The sequence below is a fragment of the Dromiciops gliroides genome, chromosome 1 (assembly GCF_019393635.1).
Source record: "Dromiciops gliroides isolate mDroGli1 chromosome 1, mDroGli1.pri, whole genome shotgun sequence".
NCBI classification, from domain to species: domain Eukaryota; kingdom Metazoa; phylum Chordata; class Mammalia; order Microbiotheria; family Microbiotheriidae; genus Dromiciops; species Dromiciops gliroides.
In genome coordinates, this window is record NC_057861.1 from 63432172 (window position 1) to 63453666 (window position 21495).

The 21495-nt window shown below is 42.5% G+C and overlaps 7 non-coding genes across 7 annotated transcripts; 4 read left to right on the forward strand and 3 right to left on the reverse strand.

The window, feature by feature from the left end:
* Positions 1–74, reverse strand: TRNAV-AAC. The gene has a single exon. It is a non-coding gene; the product is annotated as a tRNA-Val (tRNA).
* Positions 75–823: 749 nt separating this feature from the next.
* TRNAS-AGA lies at positions 824–905 on the forward strand. The gene has a single exon. It is a non-coding gene; the product is annotated as a tRNA-Ser (tRNA).
* A 3875-nt stretch (positions 906–4780) lies between these two features.
* TRNAV-CAC lies at positions 4781–4855 on the forward strand. Its single transcript has one exon. It is a non-coding gene; the product is annotated as a tRNA-Val (tRNA).
* Positions 4856–14837: 9982 nt separating this feature from the next.
* On the reverse strand, positions 14838–14912 carry TRNAK-CUU. Its single transcript has one exon. It is a non-coding gene; the product is annotated as a tRNA-Lys (tRNA).
* A 4239-nt stretch (positions 14913–19151) lies between these two features.
* On the reverse strand, positions 19152–19224 carry TRNAV-AAC. The gene has a single exon. It is a non-coding gene; the product is annotated as a tRNA-Val (tRNA).
* Positions 19225–20050: 826 nt separating this feature from the next.
* Positions 20051–20132, forward strand: TRNAS-GCU. Its single transcript has one exon. It is a non-coding gene; the product is annotated as a tRNA-Ser (tRNA).
* Positions 20133–20948: 816 nt separating this feature from the next.
* Positions 20949–21030, forward strand: TRNAS-AGA. Its single transcript has one exon. It is a non-coding gene; the product is annotated as a tRNA-Ser (tRNA).
* The last annotated feature ends 465 nt before the right edge of the window (positions 21031–21495 follow it).

Sequence of the window (21495 nt, forward strand, 5' to 3'; positions counted from 1 at the left end):
TGTTTCCGCCCGGTTTCGAACCGGGGGACCTTTCGCGTGTTAGGCGAACGTGATAACCACTACACTACGGAAACAAGGAGATGAAGAGTTTCCTTTAAATGAAACCTTAAAAGTTTTGTTAATTCAAATCAACTCCTCTCCCTTTTTTCTTAAGTTTCTTATTCTGTCCCTGAATTTCTGAAGTTACTGCCATTACTGTACCTAGCTGCTTACTTACGAGCCTTTTTTCGTGGACCCCAAGCCACTTTTCCTGACAGCCAAACGCCAGAAAGCAAAGGCCTCTGGGACCCAGACTCCAGCTCTTGGAGCAGCCCTTTGTCGCTAATTGGGCAGTGGAGAAAAACTACCGACCAGACAGCAGAAATGTCAGCCGAACTACTCCTAGAAGGCCAGCCGGGTTTTCGTGCCACTCCTGCAGCTCCTGAAACCTGCTCGACAATTTCTGAACGTTGAGTAAAAAATGTTATTCGAAACTTGATCGTGGGTACAGGAAGTGGGGAGAGAGAAAAAGGACATTGGGCTGAGGTTTACGATAGCTATGCCCGCGGAGTGGAAGTTCTGTCAGGTATTCAGAAGCTGGGAAGCGTTGCTGAATGAATCAGGTGGGGGGTTGTTAGTACTTTATGAAAGGGGTACGAAGTTGGATCAGTTAGAAAACCCTCGCTCTCTCATTTGCTCTAGTGAGGAAATTCTCAGGTACAACAATTCTCCTAGAGATCCTGTTGAATGCTAGAAAGACAGTAACTTGATTTTACAGAAAGAGTATGCAGAAGAAAGAATGACAACACTTTGAATAATCGAATTAATAATCTTTTTTTCTCATGTAGTCGTGGCCGAGTGGTTAAGGCGATGGACTAGAAATCCATTGGGGTTTCCCCGCGTAGGTTCGAATCCTACCGACTACGTTTCTGTTTGCGAGGTTTCTAGAAAATTTTAAAAGACACTGTCCTAACCATCATGCCTATAAAGAAGATGACAGTTGATACAAGGAGGGCATTAGCTATTAGCTCTTTTAACAGAGAAAAAGAGTACCTAAAGTGAGCTCAACATGAGAACTATGATATCTTGTCTGCAGCTGGAGAATGAAGTAGGATAATGAGAGCTGGGGTGGATCCTGACTTGCACCGTAGGTGCCAAAAACAGGGCCGGACCAGATCTGAGCTGAATGAGTGACAGGAACTACCTCCTCCCATCCCCTTCTCTTAGGTGGCTTGATATAGGGCCATAATCCTGGCTATTACCTTAATTTCAGGAAGGAGGAGTCCTTTCTGGGTTAATCTAAAGAGAGAGAAGCAGGACTTAGTTGCAGAATTGCTGGATTAAAAATTAAAAAAAAATCCTTATCAGATTAATTTAAATGCTTTAAACAGGATAGTTTTTTAAATGCTTTATTTTGAGTCCCCAAAAGAAAGGATAAACAGGCTTTTCTGCTTCTATACAAAGCAGGCTTGGGCAAGAAGGAAGGAAGGCAGAAATGAAAGAAAGAAAAGGAGGGAAAAAAGAAAGAAATAGGTAATGAGATTATGGCCACTGTGAATGGGATTTGGAGGCAACCCAATTGAAATTTTATGTCAGAAATTTGGTGGGGAAGGTACCAAAGTTCTACGCAAAAGTTGTTTAAGCTATCATTAAAAATTTATCCTGGCTCCTGCCATCCCCTGCAGCAACTCAGTCTCATTCAGCTCTCTGCTCCTGAGCTCTCCTGTGTTAAGGGCTAAAATTCTAGCTAGTCTGTCTAAAATATCCAATGAGTGGTCGCCAATAAATTATAAGCTTTAGCAAGAGTTAGACTTTTAAGCATTTATTAAGGAGAATAAGAATTTGGTAAAGAGAGAGAGAAAGGCCTAGATTCCTATCTATTAAAGGGAGAGCACATTTCTAGCTCCCTTCTCCGCCAGCGTCCTCAGGAAAGAGCCCCAGAGTCAGCGCCAGTCTCTTCCTTCCTCCTCCCCCTAGTTCCCGTCACTTCCTCCCCGCCAAAGAAAAGACTCCTGGTCTTGCCCTCAAAGACCTTCGCTTCATGGGCAGAACTCTTCTACAGTAAGTATCCAGCAGGTGGCGTCATTCCAATCGTTACACCTGTCTAGTTCACGTCTTCCTCAGTAGTTTCCTCAGTAGAGGCCTCATGGGCCACTTGTGGAAAACTAAGAGATAAAAGGGAAAGGGACAAGAAAGGGGGCTTTGACTCCAGTGCTGTGACTTGGATTTAAGTGAAGGTTGCTGAGTACAGAATAAAGAGAAGTGGCCCAAATCACGGCACCACCTGTATGCATCATCTTTGCTTTGGAGTGCCACTCCCTTCTGTAGCTTCTCCTCTTCAGTTCATTAGTCCAACTAAGGAAAGGTATTTATGGAAATTTTACTCATTGCAAATATAAGACACTGTTATTAAGCATAGGGAGAGAAATGAACAACTAATAGCACAGTTTCTATTCACTGAGCTTTGGAATAGGCACTTGAGGACACAAAATGTGCTTACACTGATGCCCAAGGGTTCATGAGGTGGATGATCTTTCAGTGAGTTTGAGTTGTGATATTGTGTGAAGGGCAGCAGTTTTCAATGGGGATGGAAAAGAAAGGAAAGAAAGGAGGGAAGGAATGAAAAAAAGACAAAGGAAGGGAAGAAAGGAGGAAAGAGAAAGGAAGGAAGGAAGGAAGGAAGGAAAGGATGGGGGAGGCTTTGTTTTTCTCTTCTGGCTCTGAGGTCTTGTTCCATGTAGTGAGAGGAAAGTATGTCCTCTGTGGAACCGGAACAGTTCACTTTATCTTCTTCATGTCCCTCTAGGCCCAGGTGCCAGTAGAAGGTCTTTTGAGGTGACCTGCATTGACCAAGTTCATGGATATGCCAGCATTGGGTGATGGAATATTTGGGACTTGAGTCTCAGATGCTCTCATTACAACCTTTCCTGAAACATTTCTCCCCTTCCTAGGATGTTGAAGCAGGTATGTGTAGGTTTTTGGGAGTGTTTGAAGGGTGTTCCACTTCGGCCCCAATGACTTGGGTCAGATTTCCTCCTAGTACCTGACAAAATCCGGCCTCAGACACTTGACACTTACTAGCTGTGTGACCCTGGGCAAGTCACTTAACCCCCATTGCCCTGCAAAAAAACCAAAACCAAAACAAACAAACAAAAAAAGATTCCTCCTAATGAATAGTTTCCCTCCCTTAAAGCATTTATCCTTCAAAAGGGCCAGACCTATCTGGTGGAAACAACAAGGTTAAAAAAAAATCCATTTTTTTCAAGGACTATAAATAAAGGAGCACATTGTGACAAATCAAATTTTCCAGAGCAGAGGAAGGAAACTCATCTAGACAATGCCAATGATACAGTGAAGGAAGCAAAATAGGAAGAGTTGAATGACCCTGCTTAGCATATGACCCATCATCGCTACATGTCCAAGGTCATCAGGTGGATATTGCTATTCAGGGCCTTAAACCAATGCACTCCGTGGTGTAGCTGTAATTTGACCAAGCATTCTGGAAAGCAGTTTGGAATTATGCTATATGGAGACTGTCTTAGCTACCCTCCCTCAAGTATCACCAAAGATATCAGGATAATAGAGATAGATGCCTACAGGTCTGGGTAGAAATCTGCCAGTTTTCTCCCTCTTGTACTAACAGTATCTAGTGATGATTTAAAGATACGTATCTGATTTAAAGTTTTTTTTAAACTCCTATTTAGTTCCTACCTGTGATTTTGCATCCTCAAAATCTATTTCAGGTACTTTCTCAAAATATACCTTACCAGAGATGTGTTTCAGGCTGGGTTGATGACTATTTTGTGTTTTAATCCATTCTTATGGGAGGAGGGGAATCCTTTAGTCATTGAGCACCTTTCCTTCACTCCCAAGGAGACAAGGTGGTGGTGGTGGTGGTGGCGGCGGCGGGGGGTGGGGGGGTGGGGGGAGGGAAGGTGGGAATCCAATCCAGTAGTCCGACATTAGGAAGATGAAGGAGACTCCTGTGTTAGGATGGCAAATTATTTTCAAAATTAAATGGTTTCCCAACATGGAGAGTCATCAAGAGAACCTCACAACACTAAAGCAGGTTGTTAGGTCTGAGCGAGTGAAATTGGGAAATGGGATCAAAGAAGGGATTAGTAAATGTGAAGAGGGAGTGGTGGCTAGCATTCAGCACTTCAGGTTACCCAGCTGCAAGGGAAAGGTTCTCTGGGAGCAACACTGGAAGAAGATAGGGACCAGGAAGGAATCCAAGTTGGATATCCCTCTCTTCCAAGTATGATGGTCCTGCAGATACCAGCATGTCTAGAGAGAGGGTAGAGGCCAAAATCTTGTTCACGGCTGGTTCTGGGTTCTTCTGATAGCTTCCAAGACAAGGCTGGGGCCAATGGAAGGAAAAGGTGTTGGTTGGCAGAAGGAGAGCAGCAAGGCTCTGGAGTGCTGTGCAAACTTTGGCTAGCCTCTGCAGAGTTGAGAGCCACATCAGACCCTTAAGGTTGAGGTTCCAGAGAGATTTCTGCCAGCTGGTTGGGAGTTTCTCCATCCTTGGGTTAGCATCAAAGAGCTGCTTCAAAGGCTAGGGAAAGAAAGAGCAGAAGTCTTGGTCCAGAGGGATTTTTCCGTAGAGACTTTGCTGTTTGAGTTTCTTTGTTCCCTGCAACTGCAGTGAATGTGAAAAGGTCCCAAGAGTTACACAGATAAGTACCAGAGTAGCAATGACCTAAAAGGAATGCAGGTAAGTAAGGCATTTAAACAGAATTGGAAGGTAAGCTGTTTTTATTTTTTTAATTTTCAATTTGAGGCCATTTAGCCTTAGGTTTGTTTCCGTAGTGTAGTGGTTTATCACGTTCGCTTCACACGCGAAAGGTCCCCGGTTCGAAACCGGCCGAAACAGTTTAATGTTTTTAAGAATAAGATCAGTCACTATCTATTTAAGAACATGATCAGTTACTTTCTTACCTTGGAATAGGCACAGGATTATAAAAGACTGTTTCTGGTGAGGTCCCTATTCTGATGCCAGGTCATTTGTTGAGGTAGAGAATACTATTTTTGCTAGGTAGATCAAGGAAACTTACAGGAAGAAGCTCCTGAGTGAGCTTGGAATAGACATTAACTTAACCAATGGTCTGAACAGTAATTGTAGATGAAAGACGAATTCTTTGGCCTAGAAACAGTTTGACACAAGCTTAATTCCCTTGGGCTTTCTCCCCCAACCCTCCATCCCAACCCCACCCCCCCCCCCCAGGGAGGGAGAGAAGTGGCATCCAAGGACAATCTCACTTTATAACATTAACTATAATATAATTCTCAGGCCTGGTTTGTTTCCTAGGGACTTTGGGATGATAACGGGAAACCCTCAAGTGAAAACATGTTCCCCTTGGTATAGGTTTTGCTCAGGGGCAGCTAGGTGGCATAGTGGATAAAACACTGGCCCTGAGCACTGTGACCCTGGGCAAGTCATTTAACCCTCATTGCCCCACAAAAAACCTAAAAAAAAAATTGCCCAAATGTTTAAGACCAAGTCTTGAACTCTGATCAAAGCTAGAACAAATCATGCCTCCAGAGAATCTGGGATGAAGCATATTACTCATTTCCTGACTGAGAAGTGATGAACTCAAGGGATGAGTGTGTATGTGTATATACATATAATACATACATATATACACACATACACATATGTGTGTATATATGTTCACATATATAAGCATATACATCTCATATATATGTGTATGTATACACAAAACCACACACAAACACTAGGGTTAATGTGTGGATTTGTTTGGGGACAGGACACAGGAGATAACAAACCATGATGGAAAAAACAAAGACATTTAATTTTTTTAATCATAAAAGCACTTTATATTTTCCAGTAGCATGTAAAGATAGTTTTCAACATTTGTTTTCATAAGATTTTTAGTTCCAAATTTTTTCTCCCTCCCTCCCTTCCTTCACCCCTCCCAAAACAGAAAGCAATCTGATATAGTGTGTGTATATATATATATATATTTATATATATATATACACATACAATATATATATGGAATTTGGCAGACTGATTGGAATGGGCCACACCTGTCCTATGCTGCTGGTATCAGCAGGAGAAGATTGAGTTTGAAGGACCTCCCCTTTTGGGGAGGGAGAGTAAGCCCTCGATGAGAGGAGCTGTCTCCTTTCCGGGTGGGTGAGCTGCGTGATGTGGACGAGAGAGAGATTTTTTTGCTGGCAGTTTTGTCCTGTGGGCCTTGGCTGCATGGCTGTTTTCCTATGGAAGCTAGGGATTCCAGGTGGTGAGTTAATAATGAGCCCAGCTCTTTGAAATTAGCTGAGCTGAAAGCGAGTTTGGGTGATTGTATAGGCTTTCTTAGAGTTAGAGGGATTATCCATTTTTCTTTTTCCTATTCCCTTGTCTTTGATTTTATTAATTCACCTTTCCTGTGTATTTTATTCCCATTATAAAACCTGATTCAGTTTGTGGAAAAGAGGCTGTTAAGCTCCTTTCTTATTGGCTGGTAGAAAATCTAAAAAAGGCAGTTCGGAGGGGAGGAAGTATTGGACTAGAAGTCCCTCATCATTTTCTGAACCCCAGTATTACAATGAGCCACCCAATTAACTCTCTACATATTAAATTTGGCCCCTACAATATACAATCACATTAAACATATTTCTGCATTAGTCATGTTGTGAAAGAAGAATCAGAACAAAAAAACAAAAATAAAAGTAGAAACAGTATGGTTCAATGTGAATTCATAATCCACAAATTCTTTTTTTTCTGCATGTGGAGAACATTTTCCATCATGAGTTCTTGGAATTGTCTTGGATCATTGTATTGCTGAGAAGAGCTAAGTCTATCAGAGTTGATCATCACACAATGCTGCTGTTACTGTGTACAATGTTCTCCTGGTTCTGCTCAGTTCACTCAGGCATCAGTCCACATAAGTCCTTTCCAGGTTTTTCTGAAATCTTGTTTGCTCATAATTTCTGACAGCACAATAGTATTCAGTTACATTCATGACCACAACTGTTCAGCCATTCCCCAACTGATGGGTATTCCCTTGATTTCCAATTCTTTGCCACACAAAGAGAGCTGCATAAATATTTTTGTACATGTGTGTCCCTTTTCCCTTTTGGATGATCTCTTTGGGATACAGGCCTAGTAGTAGTATTGCCTGTGGGCCAAAGGGTAAAAACTAGAAGCAAGTTTGGAGTGATGCACAAAGAAGTCAGATAGGGTTGGAAATAAGTGTCGAATTTATTAGTTTGTTTTTTAAGCAAGAGGTGTGAAGTGGAGATTCATAGTTTCACATACAATTCTCTTCTTGCTTATTTTTTGTATATAAGTTCAGAATAAAAATAATTTCACAAATGGCCAAACTTGCCCTGAAAGATGAGATAAGAAAATCTGCCTTCCTTCCTTCAATTGGAAAGGTAGGGATCTATGATTGTGCAACATTCATGTGCTGTCAAATGAAAATGATATGTTTATTAGTTTTGCTGAACTTTTTTCTCTCTATATATATATTTTATTGTTACAAGAGATGACTCACTGGATAAGGAAAACATACCTTTAGAAATCAAGTTTCTGATAAACAAGTAACAGAAAATAAAAAATTTAAATTAAAAGGAGCAAAAGAACAAGAAACAAAAGAGGGTTGCCTTTTTTTCCCTCTCATAAAATACTATTTGTTATATGGATGGTTTTGGGGGAGGAAGAGAATGCTTTGTTACAATGTAGGGTTCTCCTCTGAGATAATTCCCCCCAACTCCTGTTCAAAATGGCAGGTTGGGTATCCAGAGGACTTCTGACTACTCCCCTCCGAGCTCTTGGGGTAAGCCTGAAGGGTGGTGGTCTCCAGTACTTTATCTCCAAAGCATCAACATTTCCCATCAGGTAGGGTTGGCCCCTGCAGAGAAAGCTAGGTTTATCAGAAGACTGGTACATTGGACAATGAGGCAAGTCAGTAAGAGCTGAAAGAAACGTCTTTCGAGCAGTCTCACAACACACTGGTACATACGTCATTATCCTAGGATGGGAAGAGATGTGCTGGAAATGGCTTTTTGTCAGCCTCTTCCTCCCATGTTCACTGAGGATCTGAACATATACAGTTTAAATACACAGTTTTTTAAGCTTTCTCAAAATAAAGTACGTGCCATGGAGAACAGGATTTTTGCAATGCAGAGACTCGAGTTTATAAAAATAGTATGAAAACTGATACAGGCATCCATTGAAGTTCCAAACCTTAAAATGCTATGACATTAATAGTCTATCATCTTTACACATTCGCTGCCTTGCCCTCAGCCAGGTGAGTGTCATTTCTGCTCAGCACGGACTTTTCTATGGAGGGTCATTTGAGACAGATTGGGAAGCCAGTGATCACCCTCGAAATCAGGAATGGTCTGAGAAGGAACTAAGAGTTTGCCCACAAGGGATACCTTGATGTACAATCCTAGAAGAGAAGAGATAGAATTTGAAGTTGAGGGGAGAAAGAGGGGCTGGCAAACGTCACTCAAGGTTTGGTAGCCTCTTAGGATGCATCCGAGTGGTCTAAATCCCCAAAGTTTTCCTATGTAAGTCAACTATTTCCTTCCCAATTCTCCTGAAGTATCGGCAAGTATCTAAAGTTGGTGGACTTCGGGGGAGTAATAGTGTCCGCCATGACTAGCCAGTTGATTGCACCTTTGCCCAGGTGCCTATTATCTTCTGCGCCTAGGCGTTTATTATCGGTTCTTTACGAAGTAGGGTGGACTGTGGGAATCGTGTATGACCTAGCAACTAAGCGTACTTTGATACACCTACAGATGGAGAAAATCAAGAACTGAAATAAAAGAATTAGAAATTAGCTTACTTAAGTTTAATTAGATGAAGTAGAAGTGACAATTATCAGCATCTGCTTGGTGGGTGTGCCGTGATCGTATAGTGGTTAGTACTCTGGGCGTTTGGGCCGCAGCAACCTCGGCTCGAATCCGAGTCACGGCAGTTTTTTGGTTTTCTACTATCGGTTTCCAGTCACATATTTGAAAGCTAGGATGATAATTCATTGCAATGTCAAGTCAGTAACTGTCTTCTTTCCTTCCCCCCCATCCCCTCCCCAACTTCTCATTTTCCCTATCGCTATACTAGCTTCATTCCTAGCCAGCTGACAGTATCGGGAGCTAAGGGTAGACTATATCCTGTGCTAAACTCCGTGCTTAAGTGGAGGTTTTGGAATGCATGGCTCCACCCTCTAATCAGAAGGACAGAGGGTGGAGAACCAAAACTGATGGGATTTTCCAGGACGCTGAGGTTATTTATCAATGAAAAGTGCTATTATTTCACCTCATGGCTCGGGTTAAAGCAAATAACCGGGGGTTCAGGGGAATTTCTAGGAAATTGGTTCTCAGGAAGATGATACAATGTCAAGCAGGCAAAAACAAAAGCATATTAATCACCGTGGAAATATAAACAGAAGTCTGTGCCCACTTGCAGAAAACTCATCACAGTCTGAGGGGAGGGAGATATTTAGGGGGATGAGGAGAGAACACCGCTTAAAGTTGGGGCTCAGGAGACAAAATTACATACCTTTTAAATAGGCTTGGTTGAGAAGAGGAAATTGGTGCCAGATGTTGGAGGGAGCATTCCTAATCAGACCTAGATGTGGTGGAAAAGTTCTCCAGATCACCTATCCGTACAAGGCTTAAGTCGTGACGTTGGCCAGGGGAAAGTTTATCAGGATCACAAATTGGTGGGTGTATCTAACTTAACTATCTTAGACAGCAGAAAGACTGAAGGCCCTTGGCATTCTGATTAATTTTTTTGGCTCTATGCAGAGCTTCCTTCTCAGTACACATCTAGAGTATTGTATTAGTTTTGAGTACATATTTAAACAAGAGTACAAATGAGCTGGAATATGTCCAGAAGACATAATTAGGATTGTGGAAAAGCATACGATCCATTCTGTGTGATGATCAGTTGAAAGAAGTGGATGTCTCCTCTGGGGAAGAAGAGACTTGAGAGAAACATGAGAGCTGTTCTCCAATATTTGAAGAACAGTCATGTAGAAGACTAAATTCTTTTTTTTTTTGCTCCAGAAGATAGAACCAAGAGCAATGGGTGGAAATTACAAAGGAGGCAATTAGATTGTAAACTCCCTGAGGGCAGAGATTATCTTTTTATTAATTGTACCCCCAGTACTTAGTACCTTGTCTGTCACATAGTAGGCACTTGATAAATTTATTGGGTTAGATTGGGGCAAAGTGAGGGAAAATGTCCTAATGATGTGGGCTAGAATTAGGGTCAAATTGATTGTGAGTCATCCCAAAAGAATTACAAGACTCAGTGACTCAGTTTCCCAAGTTTTATTGCAATATTGTGGGTGACTACAGAGAGAGAATCAGAATAGTGGAAAGGTATCTTTCAAATAAGGAAAGGAAAGAGTTATAGTTATAGTATAGATAAATTGATTTATCAGTCTCATTATAATAATCTCCACCTTTGGGAGGTACAGGGAGGGGCTTTATCGCTAATTTGGAGTTCCTGGGGTCCTAAAACCGACCCCTGAGGCAGGTACCATTTTCAGTAGAGGTGTGTTTTGGGGGGGTTACATGTCATAAGGTGAATCTGGGGGACAAATTTGGGCCTTTTCTGTGCATTGTCTCTTTCTGATTCCTATGGCTAGTTTCAAAACATCTTCATTTTCATTAGAATTTCCATACCCTGTCTGTGTCTCATTGTTATATGACCCTGCCCCCTTTATGTTCCCTTTATGGGTACTGATTACTGTGGGTACAAGAACCTAGCATCCTGACATAAATTATACATTAACTGGATCTGAATCCCTCTTAGAAACCATATCTGAATTAGAGCTTGGGTCTTAGGTTTTTCTATTGACCCCTTTTTGCCTCCTACATCACTAACTAGTAGGACTACCCAACATGAACTGCCTGTGTGAGATTATGGTCCTTTCTCTGCTCCACACTATGGCTAGAGGACTTCTAGCAAAGGCTGGCAATGACCATTACTTAGAGGAGTTTATGTTGTAGAGGGGAAACTTTTCCAGAAGGGTTAGGTTAGGTGGTTCCTAAGAATGATTCTAATGTTTGAAGGTTTTTTTGATCTGCAGCCATACAAGTTACTTGCAGCTTACAGGGGCATTCAGTAGGTCTTTAGTTTAAAGGAAGCTCCTGAGATTCAAAGAGAGAAACATTATTTCCTACTTCCCTAGCATAATGACTAGAGCAGCTGGGGATGCAATGGATAGAGTACTGGGCCTGGAGTCAGGAAGACCTAAGTTCCAAATTTTACCTCAGACACTTACTCATTGTGACCCTGGGCAATTCATTTAACTCTGCTTGCCTCAGTTTCTTCCTCTGTAAAATGAGCTGAAGAAGGAAATGGCCAACCACTCAGAATCTTTGCCCAGAAAACCTTAAATGGACTCACAAAGAGCCAGACACAACTGAAGAACAGCCGCAGCAGCAGCAGGCAGCAACAGCAAATAACCACTAAGGTAGTTTGGAACCTATTCATTGGGAATTGGATAACAGTCTGGGTAGAGCTGGGGTTTGGGGAGATTTCTCCAGGCCCAATAGGAGCAAAAGGTCTTTTTTTCTTATGTAGAAGTGATAGACTGTCCTAGAAAACTAAAAACAGTCACCTGAGATGAGAACCCCGGAAACAGAGAAATTGAGTTGATAACAATGGGAATAAATAAAAGTCCCACTCCTCCTTTAAACTCAATATGCCCTAGGCTCCTTGCCTCAGAAACCTAGCCTAAACCAAGACTCAGCTGGAGCCTCTCTAGAGGCTTAGCTCATACTGTCACAGGACTAATTCGTTTTAAGAAAGGTAAAACAGCTCTTATGGGACTCACCAAAGGATTCTGTCCTTCCAGAGTCCTTTGATGACCCACAATTCAGGATTTATAGCAGAACCTGTGTGCACTCCTTCTTTTAGCTCCCTCTGGCTTTCCTTCCCCCCAGAGTGCCTCACTTCCTTACCTGCAAAACGGTGAATTGGTGTTAGAGCCTGAAGTGTCATCTTCCTGTCTGTTTGGGCCCTGGGGAGGCATGCAGGTGTTCTGTCTTTTAAAGCCCTGCTTCTTCGATGAGCTAGTGGATGACTGCTGGTTCAGCCTGGACTCCCTCCGAATCATTTGAAGTCTTTCTGAGCCAGCTTTAGATGAGTCCCTACTGATGGGTTCGATGGTGTGGTACCGGGACCCCAATATTTAGGCGAGTCACCTAATTAACGCTCCGTACATCAAATTTTGGCCCTCACAATGGTGAAGCCTCTACAATGCCCCCGTTCACATTCTTTATAAATCTTTCACTGAGGCCTTCGAGGAAAAGGAATAATACAGGGATGCAATGGGATACTATGGAAAGAGCACTAATTCTGGCATCAGAAAAGCTGCGTTCAAATCCTGCCTTTAGCTAGCTGTACCATAAGGATGGTCCCTTTGCCCATTAGGCCTCAGTTTCCTCATTTGGAAAATGAACAGAGTGAACTAATTGCCCTCCAAGGTCCCCGCCAGCATTCCAGCTCTGACCCCAAGGCATTCAGGAATGCTTTACTTGAGAAAGTTTGGACTCCGTTGGGGCCCCTAACACGGCAAAACAAAACAAACCCAGACAAAAATCGAAACCAATGCATCCACAGATAAAGTTTTTGGGGGTTTTCCCTAGAGGGGCAGTAGCGACTGGTTTAGGTGGTGTAGTATCAGAGGAACCAAAGGAGAGGAAGGAATGGAGCAAAAGAGCAGCAGGCTCGACCTTGACCAGTGCTGGCTTACTCCATTCGCATCTGTTGCTTTGCCTGGTTTCAACTCTGTCATCATGCTGCTATCTCACGGGTTGACTGACACCACCACCTCCCTCAGGCTTTCCTCTCTCCTCTGGTTAGAAGGCTGGAGGGTAGAGCACCAAACTCCTCCCCAATGCCTTGGACTTTTGGTTCCTTCCACTACATTGTGCCTTGCTCTGCCTGTTTTCAACTCCACGGAATAAGATGTCCTCGCGGGGTGCCCCTGACTCCTTCCCTCATTTTCTTGCCTTCTTTTTTTTTTTTTAATAGTTTTTTTTTTTTGGTGGGGCAATGAGGGTTAAGTGACTTGCCCAGGGTCACACAGCTAGTGTCAAGTGTCTGAGGTCATATTTGAACTGTAACGATTGGAATGATGCCACCTGCTGGAGACTTACTGTAGAAGAGTTCCACCCATGAAGCGAAGGTCTTTGAGGGCAAGACCAGGAGTCTTTTCTTTGGCGTCAGGAAGTGACACGGGCTAGTGGGAGGAGGAAGGAAGAGCCCGGTGCTCAGTCTGACGCTCTTTCCTCTGGACTCTGTGGAGGAAGGGAGCTAGAAATGTGCTCTCCCTTTAATAGATAGGAATCTAGGCCTTTCTCTCTCTTTACCAAATTCTTATTCTCCTTAATAAATGCTTAAAAGTCTAACTCTTGCCTAAAGCGTATAATTTATTGGCGACCACTCATTAGATATTTTAGACAGACTAGCTAGAATTTTAGCCCTAACAGAACGCAGGTCCTCATGAATCCAGGGGCTTGTGCCACCTAGCTGCCCCCTTCTTGCCTTCTTTTGTGTGCTATGCCTGCTCCCCCTATTAGATTTTGTTTTGTTTTGTTTTGTTTTGTTTTGTGAGGCAATTGGGGGTTAAGTGACTTGCCTAGGGTCACACAGCTAGTAAGTTTCAAGTGTCTGAGGCCAGGATTTGAGCTCAGGTCCTCCTGACTCCAGGGGACGAGCTCTATCCACTCCCCTATTAGATTGCAAGCTACTTGAGAACTCTTTTTATTAAATTGTATTTCCAGCACTTAGCACAGTGCTTGGTATAGAGAGTAGGTGATTAATAAATGTTTATTGGATGGGATTAGAGGGAGGGGGAAAAGTAATAAAGAGGGCAGTGGTCTGGGCTGCTTGGGCTGTTCTGGTTACAAGAGTGGTACTAGGTTCTGCGGAATTCTCAAGTGAATAGCAACTTTGGCAACTGCAAGCTCAGTGGCGCCGGGTTACATTCAAGGCAGCTGAAAGCTGGTACTGCTGACTGTGGATGTAACAAGCTCCGAAGACTGGGGGCTTGGTACGCATTCCATGAAAAAAACAGGTAGTGGCATCTTGCCCATATTCTTTTTTTTTTAATGTAATAAACATTTTTTATTTATAGTTTTTGGGTTCCAATTTTTCTGTGGCTTTTCAGGCTTAAAGGCGAGTTGAGTCCCTGAAGGCCAGCGGCGGATGCATGTTCTATTACTCACCAATCATACGGCTTGTCCTTTTGTGCTCCAGATTGATAGATTCATCCCTATTCAGCAACACTCCCTGTACCTTTGCCGCGGGCGAGGTTTTGCTTTTGCAGACTCCCAGGCTTGATTTGTGGTCTCTTGTGTTCTTGAATTCCTGCCTGGTCCCTAGAGAACAAGGCTAAATTTATCTCCTCTAATAGAGGCTTTTTCCTATTACTCTGTAATCTGTAATAACCTTTGTCCTCTCTGGCCGTACATAGCCCATGGCTATGAATGAAATATACTCATCCTGTAAAATTTAAGTGCGTCTTCTTTTCCTCGGGGATTATAATGTCCATTGAGGGTAGCAGAGGAATCATACTGACAATATAGTCTCTGTCTCTGCGTCTGTCACACACCAACGCAGAGATTTACTGACTAAACTGTGATTAAGAGTGAGGTAGTGAGAGTCTAAGTCTGGAGTGAACGGAGGAACAAAAAATAGAAGTTCCAAAGCTGAGAAAAAGGCTTATATCTTATATAATTACATCATGGTTGGGCGTTCAGAGTTGGATCTATATAGAGCTGAGTACGAGAGGAGAAAGTCGTCTTCATATTTTTGTTCAAGCATATCTAACAGTTGTCTTTTTGTGGAAGAAAAAGTTCGCCCAACGTGGGGCTCGAACCCACGAGCGCCTGAGATTAAGAGTCTCATGCTCTACCGACTGAGCTAGCCGGGCTGATGGCTTCTGCTTTTTGTAGAAATTCTTAATTATTAAAGAGTCACCTGTGTACAAACTTCAGTAATGTAGGTTCAATACATTCTGAATGACCGTTTTGTGTCACTCTTTTCCTTTCATAAATTCAACAAAGATCGACCCAGCGTGTTAAGGGCTTCCTCGCCTTTTCTTGATATCACTAGAATATTAATCGAGCACAGAACTTATGCTTATTCAAACTATCTAATGTTTATTGTCTTGCCATACCCTCACCTCCACCCCCATCATTACCCCAACCATGTTTACTTTCCAAAGTACCAGAAAAAGACATATTGGGTAGTTCAGACTAGAGACCCCTTTTATTTTTTGAAAGGCTACAGTTACAGTTTTGAGACTACTACCTCCCAAATTCCTGGTATAGATAGCCCAGTAACCCCAAAACCGCCGAGGTTCCTACAAATGTTCTATCACAGCTCATGTAAGGTCATTGTTTGACGATATAAAGGTGAACATCTTAGAGATTATATTAAAGGAGGCTTTTGCTTGTTTTTTTACTTTGTTTCAAATCCGTGACAAAGGTTCTAGGCGATTGGAGACCGTTGTTCTTGGTTTCATGCAGTGACACCTGCTGTCTTTGGTAAATAAAGCTCTAGAAGTTAAAGCGATTTCTCCGTTCTTTGAACTGATTACCTTTTCCTCTCCTATATAATTGCCACTTCCAATGATCCATTTTTGTTGAGATGCAGTATTTTATGAGGGAATGCGTTTCTTTTTCTTCTATCATCTTTCCTCTGTGGTGTGAGTGCTAGGAATATCGCTTTCTGAAAAGATCTCTAAAACCGGGCAGAAACATTTGAACTTGATGGACAAACATTTGAAACCAATGGCAAAAAGGCATTTCATTAACGATTGGCCTGTAGGATTATTTTTTTAGTATAGTTCAAACAAAGTAAATAAATAAAACTGTCTTTGTAATTTAAAATAGAGTGTTTGCTTACTACTTGCCATTTGACTACTACATAGTAGATGATTAATAAATGTTAACTGACTGACTTACTAACATTTTCGGGGGGGGGCATGTGAAGAACTATCTCTTTTTGCCTATTCTAAAGCGGCCATTTTATCAATCAACACAGACATTTATTTAACACCTATGTGCCCAGGCACTGTGTAAGCACTGGGGATACAAGAAACTGGCAAAAAAAAAAAAACAACACAAAAAACCCCAAACAGAGTCCCTGCTTTCAAGGAGCTTACAAGTCTAATGGGGGAGACAACATGCAAACCAAATATGTATCTATATGTATAGATAAATGTACACATATATCAAGCTAAACAGAGGATGAATAGGAAATAATTATAATAAATAATAATAATAATAGGGAAGCACTTAGATTAAGATAGCTTGGGAAAGTTTTCCTATAGAAGGTGAGATTTAAGTTGAATTTTTTTTTTAAGTGAGGCAATTGGGCTTAAGTGACCTTGCCCAGGGTCACACAGCTAGTGTCAACTGTCTGAGGTCAAATTTGAACTCAGGTCCTCCTGAATCCAGAGCCTGTGCTCTATCCACTGCGCCACCTACCTGCCCCCTTTAAGTTTGAAATTTAAAGGAAACTTGGAGGTTAGTTAATTAGGAGAGAGATCATTCCAGGCATGGAGGACAGCCAGAAAGAATGTCTGGAGCTGAAAGATGTAGTGTCTTATTCATGGAACAGCCAGGAGGCCTGTGCCAATGCATTGGTGTCAAAGGTGTAAGACTAGAAAGATATGAAGTGTGTGTGTGTGTGTGTGTAAGTAGGTGATGAAGGGGTTTGAATGCTAAATAATGCATTTTGTAGTTTTTGCTGGAGCAATAGGAAGCCAATGGAGTTTTACTGAATAGGGACAGGTGACATGATTGGACTTACGTTTTAGTTAAAATCACCCTGTCCTGTGTTCTGAAATTATGATACCTGTTTATTTAGATTCTTAGATACCTCATGCTAGAATGCTTTTTCCTCCTCACATACAACTTTGGAATGTCTAGCTCCCTGAAGACAGATTAAAACTGGACAAAAAATGCTGGGAAAACTGGAATGCATCTGGAAGAAATTAGATTTAGACCAACATCTCATGACATAACCAAGATAAGTTCCAAATGACACATGACCCAAATATAAGAGGTCACATTGTAAACAAATTATAGGAAAAAGGAAGGAAATCAACTTTTCAAGTCTATCCATGGAAGAATTCATCACTATGCAAGTGGTAGGGAGGATCATACAAGTAAAATGAACAATTTTTTTTTCCCTTAGTGAGGCAATTGGGGTTAAGTGACTTGCCCAGGGTCACACAGCTAGTAAGTGTTAAGTGTCTGAGGCCGGATTTGAACTCAGGTACTCCTGACTCCAGGGCCAGTGCTCTATCCACTGCGCCACCTAGCTGCCCCAACAATTTTGATTACATAATTTTTTAAAAAAGTCTTTTGCCTGAGATGAAAGTAATAAAAATTAGAAAGGAAATAATAACAGGGGAAAAATCTTTGCAGCATTAAAAAAATTGTGTCACATTCAGGATATATTGGGAATGAATTCAAAATTAGAAGACTAAAAGTCATTCCTCAATAGACAAATGCTCAAATGTTATGAACAAGTAGTTTTCAAAAGAAGAAATTCAAGCTATCAATAACTACATGAGAAAATTCCCTAGTAGGCCTCCACCAGTCGCTGACGACCATGGATCGGTGCCACAGTGTGGCTGTGTAGTCCCATATGGGAGCCACAGTTCCTGAGTGACTTATAACTGGTAACTGCCGCATCCTGTGTTGTATCTACCCCATGAGGAGTAGCTGGAGTGTCCTCTCCAGGGCGCAGGCCTGGGCGGATCAATATGGAAAACAAGCTATTGCCCATGCAGCAGGTTTTCCCTCTCCTAGACATTGGTGGATCCAAAGGAGAGGCAGAGCCAATACAGTTTGGCACCAGTGCCTCCGAAGGAGTTGCCAGAGGGATGTGATGTGCAACATTCAACTGCCTTAGGAACTCTGGCTCCTGAGTTTCCTCAGGGTTAACTCCCGAAGCCTTTCCCATATATGGGTATAGTGGCAAGGCATCGGAGGTTTAAAATCAGGGTTTCCTTCCCCTAGGCGGGTTGCCTGCCAAGGCTAATGAGCCCCACCTGCCCAAAGCGACTGGTTTTTAAGGAGCCAGTGACTCGTCTTCGCCCCTTCTCCTGTTAGTGGAAACAGTTCCGCCACGAAAAGGCCAGGAGTTAGGCTTCGGTTGTCAGAGGCTATTTGAGACGCACATATTTCTTCCTTGGTCATGTTGTGAAAGAAGAATCAGAACACAAGGGAAAAAACTAAAAAAACAAAAACAAAAAACAAAAAAACCCCCAACCCATAAGGGGACAGCTAGGTGGCGCAGTGGATAAAGCACCGGCCCTGGATTCAGGAAGACATGAGTTCAAATCCGACCTCAGACACTTGACACTGGTTGTGTGACCCTGGGAAAGTCACTTGACCCCCATTGCCCAGAAAACCCCCCCAAAACAAACAACCAAAAAACCCAACAAAAAGTAGAAACAATATGGTTCAATCTGCATTCAGAATCCACAGTTCTTTTTTTTTTCTGGATGTAGAGAATATTTTCTATCATGAGTTCTTTGGAATTGTCTTGGATCATTGCATTGCTGAGAAAAGCCAAGTCTATTACAGTTGAACATCACACAATGTTGCTGTTACTCTGTACCATGTTCTCCTGGTTCTGCTTACTTCACTCAGCATCAGTCCACTTAAGTCTTTCCAGGTTTTTCTGAAATCTGTCTGCTTATAATTTCTTACTGCACAATAGTATTCCGTTACCTTCATATATCACGACTTGTTCAGCCATTCCCCAAATGATGGGCATTCCCTTGAAAAATCTGACAGTAAATGTTTGATTTGGATGCCTATTTTATATACCTATATATCCGGGATCGCATAAAAATTTCTCTGACGAAAGGGGATCGCCAGGGGAAAAGTTCAAGAAGCACTATCCTAAATTATTAAGGATAGTTTAAATTAGCTCTTGGAGAGCAGAAGATGTGTCATTTTTTTAAAGTGAGGCAATTGGTGACTTGCCCAAGGTCACACAGCTAGTAAGTGTTGACTCCAGGGCCGGTGCTTTATCCACTGCGCCACCTAGCTGCCCCAAAGTGTCTCATTTTTAAATGCTGATAGATGTTAGGCCCAAAGCAATAGTGCTTTGCATATTAGAGACTGTATTAAAAGAACTCACCTAATGTTTCCGCCCGGTTTCGAACCGGGGACCTTTCGCGTGTTAGGCGAACGTGATAACCACTACACTACGGAAACTAACACGACAAGCATGTTTCATTAAAGGAAATTCGTGGGAAAAAAATTCAGCTGAGACAAGTTAAAGTATTTTCCTCTTGTCCCTTTGATCAAAATACCTTGTTCCCAGGGTCGAGTTTTGGGTAACTCTTATACTTGTTCTAACGCCCTTCCTCACTAGTCTTTTCCTCATCAGTCTCAAATCGCATTGTCCGACAGACAAACATCAGACATCGAAGATCTCTATTACACTACATCTGCGAGGCAGGCTCTGTCTCTCTCTTTCTCCCCGGTCCGAGGCTCAGCTCTTTGAGTTTAACCGCCGGGTCCACGAACACTTTTGTGTAGCCGTAAGGAACCCCAGTCTTGGCGGCTACTGTTCCCTCTTCCCCTTCCGAGGAAAGTCTGGGTTTGTCTGCTGCTCTCTCTCCCGTCCTCCTTTTCCCCGTTCCCCCGACCAGGTGAAGGGGTCCTGAACTATAGTTTGATGAGTTCGGATACACGGAATATTCTCAATTGCTTGGCACAGTAGTTACTTCACCAGGGACCCAACCTTCCAGGTCTCGTGTGAGTGAGGGGGGTAGCTCCCAGAGAGTATGCTATGCTTGAAAGAGAGGGAAAATAATCTTTACAATTTAGAGAGAATCGGGTAGGAGGGAGGTAAAGAGCCCAAAGGGAAGACTTTGCAGCTTTAATCCTTGTGTTTCGAAGGCTTTTGATGTTCCAAATAAGACTTAGTCCCTCAATCCCCACTCTCAAAGAGAAGAATTTACAAAAACTTTACTACTGAAAGAACTTCTCAACGAAACCAAAAAAGAAAATAAAAAAGAGGACGTATCTTGGGGCAGACGAGGTGGCCGAGTGGTTAAGGCGATGGACTGCTAATCCATTGTGCTCTGCACGCGTGGGTTCGAATCCCATCCTCGTCGGGTTTCTTTCATTGCTGGGATTTTTGATGTCTGGTACTTATCAGATTCTTCCATTCTCAGAATCAGTGCAAGAGGATATCTAAGGGATTCCCTTCCTGTTCCCCCCACCCCCCCGCCCCAAAAGATCCTTCCAAGAGCTCTTGTCTTCGATTTCTTTGGTTTGTTCTCAGTACATATCCCAGACCTCTGTGCTGCTCAATTATTTTTTCAATAGCCTTTAGTCAGAAGGTATTCAAAAGTAGATAGGCATAAGGTTGGAGAGAGGACTGAGGGAAGGCGTGGGAGACTGGGGACCGCCGTTTTCGAATGCTATGCCCAAGGGGAAGAAGGTGTGTCAGATACTGGGAAGCTGGAAAACGTAGGTGTAGGAGTCCGTCAGTAGCGTATTTGTGATTTACGGGAGAGGTACGAAGGTACAGTTACCAGTTCTGTGACCCTGGGCAAGTCACTTAACCCCAATTGCCTTAACATCCGGGGCCATCTCAAGTCTTTCTGCTGTATATCTTGCCACTGGACCCAGATGGCTCTGCAGGAGAGAGTGAGACTGGTGACCTTGCACAGCCCTCTCTCACTTAAATCCAATTCAGTGGCAAGTGATGAAGTCACGGTCCTCTTCCAAAAAGAAGGACAAACAACAATGAAGGAAGATTAATTGGAGTTGAGTGTTTTTTTTTTAAACCAAAGCAAGTCTCCTCACCTGGAGCATGTGGTAAATGATAGAAGGACTACTTTGATTTACTTATGTTTAGAGAATAAGCACAGGCACAGAATCACTAGGCTTTGAAAAATGATAGTAAAAGGTTGCTTTTTTTGAATGTAGTCGTGGCCGAGTGGTTAAGGCGATGGACTAGAAATCCATTAGGGTCTCCCCGCGTAGGTTCGAATCCTCCTGGCTACGTTTGTTGACGCTTCCGTGGGAATTTAAGGAGTTTGATCTATTTACTTACTAGGTAATAAGGCACCTGTTCTAATATTTGTGTGGGTAAATTGGTTCCCCGCATTGCTGCATTTTCATCAGTTCTTTAAATAAAGTGGCAACTAGGTGGCGCAGTAGTCAAAGACTACTGAAGTAAGAAGTCAGTTTCAAGTCTGAGAGACAGCACGTGCGAGCTCTGTCTATTGATTCTGAGCAAGTCACCTTTCTGTGTCTCGCTTTCCTGATATGGAAAATGGGGATAGGTAAAAACACCCAGCTTCCGGGGTTGGCATGAAGAGAAATATTGGTAAAGCAGTTTGCAATACTTAACATTTTATACTGTATAAATCTTAGTTACTACAAAGACACAGATGGAATTATCATCAAATTTGCCAAAGACAATTCACTGGGAACTCTATAGCTAACGCAATATACTAGAACACTGAG